At 38.3% G+C, this 7,092-nt stretch overlaps 1 protein-coding gene across 1 annotated transcript in view; it reads left to right on the forward strand.

Moving 5' to 3' along the window:
• The window catches only part of PC (pyruvate carboxylase), a 525,492-nt gene that overhangs the window by 432,704 nt on the left and 85,696 nt on the right, over positions 1–7,092 (forward strand). The gene's annotated exons all lie outside the window — the stretch shown is intronic.

A 7,092-nucleotide genomic window follows, 5' to 3' on the forward strand; every position in this document is an offset into this window, starting at 1 on the left:
CTATACATATAACATGTATGATAACATGATTCATTGTAATGAGATTTGGCATGGCACTACTTCCTCCATTAATCTCCGCTAGATGGTCATTGGAAACTCGGAGTGTATACAAGGATGTGAGGATGCAGTGACCTGTGATTAAAAGCAGCTGCTGAATACAGCTGGAGGAAATACAGGGGGCTAGATCTGGGTAGCTAGGCAGGATTACCTGGCACATAGTGCTGTGATCTTTAGTACTGATTGTCATCTACGTTCTGCTGAATGCATTGAAAATGAAGACAGGGTCTTTAAAAAAGAACTCTCATGAAAGCTACAGATTTGGTTTCAGGTACATTTTAAGCAGCTAAGAAAAAAAAAAAGCTGCTTTCCCTGTCAGCATGTTCACTGGAGTCCCACACCGCTCCCCTCTCTCCACTGACAGCTGTTTGTAAGAGGCCGAACAGTAGTTGTTGTTCCACTCCTGCTAATGTCTTCATGCAAATGTAAAGTACCCGGGGAGAGGTATTTACACCGTCTGTGAGTGTTAAAATTTAGGATCCCAGAGGGGAGGTACAAGCAGCAAATGCCGTGGTCATGGCAATGCTATACCTGCCATCATGGCCCCCGTCCCCCAATTCTTTAGGGATGTAGATGGGATGCTGCCGAATGTCCTGGGAGCCTGCTGGACTTCCAATGAAAGCAGTCATGTATGATCTAGCAAGAATTCTGACCTTGTTGCAACTTTCTCATGTCCCATAATCTATCTTGTTTCTGTTCAACAGGTTACTTCTATTTTTCACCTTTATACACAGGCCTTAGAATATTTTTTCGGAATTTAGTAGTTATGTCCAAAAGTTAAATACGTAATCGTTGTGTATCAAACATATGCAAGTTCATGGCAATTGGCAGGTAACAAAGTATTGTTAGTGTGACCTGAATCTATACGCACTGCACAAGCCTGTGTCCTAAAGACTGCCGACTTCCCTGTTTTAAAGCACGTCTCCTGGTGATCAGAATATTTCAAGCAAAGTGGTCTGATATGCTAAATATTGCATATTATCAAAGCTTCCATCCACTCTTTCTTTTACCAGATGTTTTTATTTTAACATTTCCAGTCCAATTAGTAGATAGCTCAGAACCGTAAAGGATTTGCTATCTTCGTGATCTGGAGCAAGAGACTCTTTCATTTGTTATCATAAAGATCCTTTATCTAGGTGTAGAGTGGATTTAAAAGACAGGAGTGAATGGGCGTCATGAGCATTGCTTGAAACAAGGGCGTAGCTAGGTATTTGAAGGCCCCATAGCAAAAGTTTGTAAGGGCCCCTATGTATCACCCAATGGTGAAAAATGTATATAGCACATGTAACCAGGGCCGGTGTAAGGTGTCATGGCGCCCTAGGCAACATTTTTGCCTACCACCCCTCTTCTATCTCACCATTAAATATTATTAATATATCCTCTATAAAGCATTTGTATAACACTATTTGTTTATCTGACACAAGATCATTCTCCCATGTACATATTGAAAAGAGAAACATTTGGATTCTCACCCTAAACACCCTTTCCCCCAATAGGATTAAATTAGGGCTACAAAATTACCCCATCTATTAAGGGGATCTAGAGTAAAATCAATAAGGGGTCTTTTGGTAAATCTCCAAATAGTGGGAATATATACGTTTGTATATAGAAGTATTAGTTCTAGTGCATTCATTTAGTATTTTAGTCAGTATATGATTGTAAACTGAATAGGATTGTGTAGAAAACTCATGTATCACATGAGGTAATTTTAAATGTGTTTAGAATGAGAGATTGTATATAACAGTTTTGTAACTACATGTGGACATTTGTGATATTGAAGATGTGGGGAAGATTAATGTTAAAACAGCTCCACTTAATACATTGAATAGGTTAAATGAGAAATAGAACATTGATTGTATCGATGGTTTCTACAATAAATATTTTCTCAAATTGACCGTTATAAATATAACTCCAGGATTAGGAGTCTAAAGATTGTAGTAATAAAAAAAAAATGATATATCGTATAAAAACTTTATGTAAAGAACTATTTAAATTATGTACTGATGATTGCTGTTTTCAGTAATCGCATGCATCAATGCTTTAAAACAATTAGTCAGTCATTCTAAAAATGTATTGTGTATAAATCTAGATATAATAGATAAATACTTTACCTCTTGCAAATAATACTATTTAAGACACAAAGTCCACTAGTAGAACTATGTTTTAATGTATATTTATGAATATTCATGGATGTAGAAAAGACACTGGTTGAGAGCCTGGTTAATACGACTGCCCAGCATCAGACCCTGAAGAAGTTGATTACGGAACGCGTTAGGGTGTGGCTTGCCGTCTTCCCCTTGCCTGCATCCCGGACCTGAGGCGTTCATAGCCCGCTGTGACATATATGCCAACAGCGCACGGCTCGATCCCGGTGGTGTTAGGAGCAGCGCTCAGAGGTTGCCTGGGATATCTGATATAAAAAACAGCCCACCCCGCGAGTTACATGGTACGGGTTCACTTATAAGTGGTCCTGGTTATCTTTTATGTTGTGAATAAAAACTATGGAGCGCCCCCTTTGTCGTCTACTTTAACAGAATTTGTGCATCCTGTGGGAATCCAGGAATAATAAAAGGGGTGCTGTGGTTCTATTGGAACAGGACCTAGTGCTACTTATCACCCCGGAAGTGTGTGAGGGAAGGAAAAAGTGTGGTGGACAATATATATATATATATATATATATATATATATATACACACATATATATACACATGGAGAGCTGTGGTAATACAGCACCTACTTATACAGTTGTCTAATATATATATATATATATATATATATATATAATTTAACAAATCCCATGTGCTCTCTATGTACTTGTTGAACAATAAAGCATCCCCTACCTCAAGCTTCTAAAAAAAAAAAGCCACACACACCACCCCCAAATAACTTGGCTATACCCCCACTGCAAAGTTAGTATACAAACACACACTATTATTCAACCTACCTCCATTAAGATAACATTAATAGACGTCCAGATATATTAATATATACCCAAACACCCATATAACACTAAAAAATCCCCCATCCCCCCACAGAAACTTACCTTCATTGCAGGAGGTCCTGTGGTCTCTCCATTTCTTCATATTCCCCGGGTTCAACTTCACCGCATGGAGCTGGATGGGGAGGAATCAGGCTCAGGAATAGGATGGGCGGAGCCTCGGGAGGGAGGGGCAGAGCCTCGGGAAGGGTGGAAGAAGAGGCTGAAGGAAAACAATAGATTGGTGGCTGGTCCTGAGGGACTGGGGTACTGCTGCTGCTGGCTGCCCTGTACAGACATGTCTGATTGTGACATGTCTGCAGTTACAGCCAGACAGCAGCTAGTCAGTGCAGGGGCAGCAGGCGCGGCTTATGCAGACTGTATCCGCCGCCGCCACTGTTACGTAAAATAAGGATGTTTCTTTCAGAGACATCCTTATTACTGCCATGTCAGCCTCAATGCCACCCCCTCAAGTGCCGGCGCCCTAGGCAGCTGCCTAATGGTAGTGCCGGCCCTGCATGTAACTTTGACAAGGCAGACAGGCCTCCCTCAGATCTGGGCCCCATAGCACCTATTGTAGGTATGCCCATGGTTACAAATGACGTGATTGTTACAGCAGAGTAATGAGTGCCTTGTGTGAATCACAAGGAAAAACTTTTTGGACAGCAAGAAGTACAGTTTTGTTCAAGGATGTGCCTGCTTTGCACAAATAGTCATTTTATAGGGAAGTATATTCATTTTTTGGTACAATGAGGTATCTGCAGGAGTGCAGTCGCTTGCTCCATCTTAGGGAGGGAGCTTAGCATTTTGGGTTGTTCCTGGATTATTGCAGGCTTGGCTGGGCACACTTGTAAGAGGACAGTTTCGTGGCAATTCTAGGTTAAATGATCAGATAGGAGTCTTACACACAGCCTTTTTATACTGTTGACTTTCTGAACAAGCAGCCCAGTCCTATTCCCAGTATAGTTAAAAAAAAAAAAAAAAATGCAACAGCATTAGTGTTATTGACACATGAAAATAATGTCCTAATGACACACATGATTAATTAAAGATATCAGTAATTTGGGAGGAACAAAAAAAATATTCAATTTAACGAAGAGGGCTATCCAAAACTTGCAGGGGGCTGGACTTTTAATTAACACTTGTACTCTCTTACGCTTTCCTCTATTTGCACCTCTTTCAATAACAAGTGTGTGTGCTCATGATGAAGGTGTTAGGTTAACACAGAAACAGCTGCTGTCAGGCGATATTATCCTGTTTGAGAATCTGTGACTCTGCCATTGAGATGAGTATATTACACGGCCTATTGCTGTATGGGCTGAAATATATTGCTCTATGAAGTCACGTTGCATTATGAACTTCCCTACAGATGTTGATCTACCTGTTATTGGAAATTTTTTGACTACTTTATACATGTGACATTATTATTGGTTAAAGAATTTTTATACTTTTTTGCATAAGGATGTGCTGGCTGAATTCTTTACATATATATATACTGTGCAAAAAGTTTTAGGTAAGTAAGAATACTTTCAAAAACAGAAGAATTAGCAGTTTGTTTTTATCAATTAACAAACTCTGGGCAAGGGTACCTAGAAGAATTGATGCCCTTTTGTAGTCAAAAGGTGGTCAAACCAAATATTTATATGATTTAGATTTCCCTTCTATCCATTCACTTTGCATTTTGTTAATTGTTAAAAAATAAGCTAACAGTTTTATTTTTTAAAGCATTCTTCCTTTGCAGCATTTTTTCCACACTTGTCTAAAACTTCTGCACAGTACTGTATATATAATGATTGAGCACAGCTCATGCAAGATCCACAAATGCATATTTTTGTATGCTAGGCTGTATAGCCTCTTTAAAAATAGTGGCGTTGGCATATATATATATATATATATATATATATCTCTATCTGTGTGTGCGTGTAATATTTAATACATCTAACTTTTATAGCAGAGACTTATTACAGTTTAACATGCAGACAACATTGCTGAGAGTTCATCGGCTTTTACAGCTGGCCAATTGTATAATAGGGAGCTGGGGCTTGTTGCTGTCCATTGTGCTGAAACTGTGAAACATGTTCAGTCTGTTATGTGGAAAAATGCTCTGGCAAGGAAGTATTAACCTTTGTATTTCTACTCATACTCGTACACTTTTGTAATTACTCTTCTCAAATATACATTTTATTCTGCAAATTGGTTATTGTAATGTACAATTTGATATTCTTTGGAGTTTTGTTTCTTGTAAGTGTTAATATTAACTCGATTGAAATTATACATTTTGGATAGTGATAGCTGTCGATATATTGTTACATTTGTGGATAAAGATCTTTAATATGCACATGTAGATTATATATATATATATATATATATATATATATATATATATATAATGTGTGTGTGTATGATTTGCTCTAATACCATGACTAGATTTTACAGAAGTCCTTTTAAACATCCACTTTCATAGGTTTCCCTTCCTTGTGCAGTGTCTCATCAACTTCTTGTAGAGTGAGCAAACTGTAGCTAATATGCTACAGAATAATTCTTATTTATGTCTCATACAGTATATGGGACTGCACTGGGTTTGTTCCTAAACATATAGCGAAATCAGTGTGCATATTCTGTATAGTAACTGAACAAAAGTGTTTCTCTACAGCAGTAGCGCCTACTCATTCTGTCACCCCCACCTTTGCACTCCTGCACAAGCCTCTGCAAAAAAGGGGGCATGGCCTCATGCCCATGAAGCCATGCCCTTTTCTCTTCATGCTGGGGGCTTTCCCAGCACTCCTGGAGCCTGTGGTCAGCCCTCAGCCTCCCCAGACACAGTGTGGAGGCAGCCAATGAGGGGGTGACACCAAAATATCAGAGCAGCTCTACTATTTTGGTGTCACTTTTTCAGTTGGTGTCACTCGGTGTGGTCTGCAGCCCCCTAGTGACATTACTGCTCTACAGTATCTCTTTTGTATTAAATGTTTTGTAGGTTAAGGTACTGTATGTTTCTTTTGAGGAATAACTCTAAATTAAAAAAAAAGCCTATAAATCTAGTAGTGTTGGACGCAATGGCCATATACAGCAATGATTAGAAATGATCAATCTGTTCTCATTCTTAAAATGGACATTTTGATTGACCCAAGGATTCTCTTTAATTCTTTATTTGAGCAGTGGAGGAACATCTTCAGTGATTTCGAAGTCATTTAATATTAATGCAAGTGATGTTTCTTTTTAGCAACATTAACATTTCAGATGATACTAATAAATGCAGTTTTTGTATTGCAAGTAAGTGTAGGATACATCCTGTGGAAGACCTCCAAATGCAGATTAAAATAAACCTCAATGTACTATCTAAAGCGACACACACCACAGAACTCAGCTGTCACAATAATGCAATGAGAAAATAAAATAATAGACTTTTAGAGAGAGTCCAGCACTTTTTGGAATCCGTAAACACAATGAACTCATATTGTGACTGTTTGTTTACTGGAGTTTGTACCTAAAGTGCAGATGTTTATTATGTAAATGTATTGCTCAAGCAACCATATATTTTAAAGTACCAAAAAAAAAGATACAGAAAAAAAAATTTCAGATGCAATGTTTTTCCCTTCAGCTTTGCATAAACACATACTGTCCTAAACAGCTCTCTAAAACAAGTGGCATTAAAATTGTTCCACTTTTTCATGATTGTACTTCTTTCTACTTTATATTCCACAACATTGTATCACCATTTTCTTCCAGCTGTCATATTAATAATTAAAAACCGTGTGATTTAGTTAACCTCACAATAAAACACTATGTGGAAACAGTTAATGTAAAACCTTTTTGTCATTTTATTCTAGCTAATGCTGTTGAACGATTTATCGCGAGTGCATTGTACACCCGACAAGTTGGTGCATCTGCATGTGTGTACGAGCAATCCGCCAATCGCCCGTACACTTACTGCAGTGACTGCTGACATTGACATTTTAACTGGGTGGGCAAATTTAAGTCCCTGCCCAGTTGTGTTCTCAGTCAAGACCTATTGAGTGACTGATTGGTAAATGTGTATAGCTTACCAAACGGCGGAT

This window comes from Taudactylus pleione, unplaced genomic scaffold, assembly GCF_031769625.1.
Source record: "Taudactylus pleione unplaced genomic scaffold, aTauple2 ptg000313l, whole genome shotgun sequence".
In the NCBI taxonomy this organism is placed as follows: Eukaryota; Metazoa; Chordata; class Amphibia; order Anura; family Myobatrachidae; genus Taudactylus; species Taudactylus pleione.